We start from the raw sequence: 449 nt of genomic DNA, 5'->3' as shown, positions 1-449 counted from the left end.
AGCCTACAGAAATAAAATATTTCCGGCCCTGTTTATTTTGTGTTGTTTCAGTTGTCCTACAGTGATAACTGGTATAAATTACATTAATGTCTACAATAATCTGGGTAATTTAACTCTTTACACATAGGCTTCAGTATTTTGGTGCTGCTTTCAATTGAGCATTGTATAGTTTAAATGTAGCCTATTGAATAATATGAAATGATACTTTGAATTCAAGCAGAAACTCTTCTTTAATAATTGCTTGTATAGCCTACTTGAATATGGAGATCATGTGCTCCATGCCTACCTCTGATCAGTCAGAGTGAGGCCTACATCACTTTCAGTGCTCCATGACAGTTGAAAACATACATATTCAAGGGTAATGCAAAGATTCTGTATTTAATTAGGTGGGCCCGACCAATTTGAGGGCCGCTTGTGCCAAATATGCCAGGGCCGATTTTTGGTCCCAG

This window comes from Alosa sapidissima, chromosome 15 (genome assembly GCF_018492685.1).
Source record: "Alosa sapidissima isolate fAloSap1 chromosome 15, fAloSap1.pri, whole genome shotgun sequence".
Lineage (NCBI taxonomy): Eukaryota > Metazoa > Chordata > Actinopteri > Clupeiformes > Clupeidae > Alosa > Alosa sapidissima.
Note: the sequence above shows the minus strand (reverse complement) of the source record.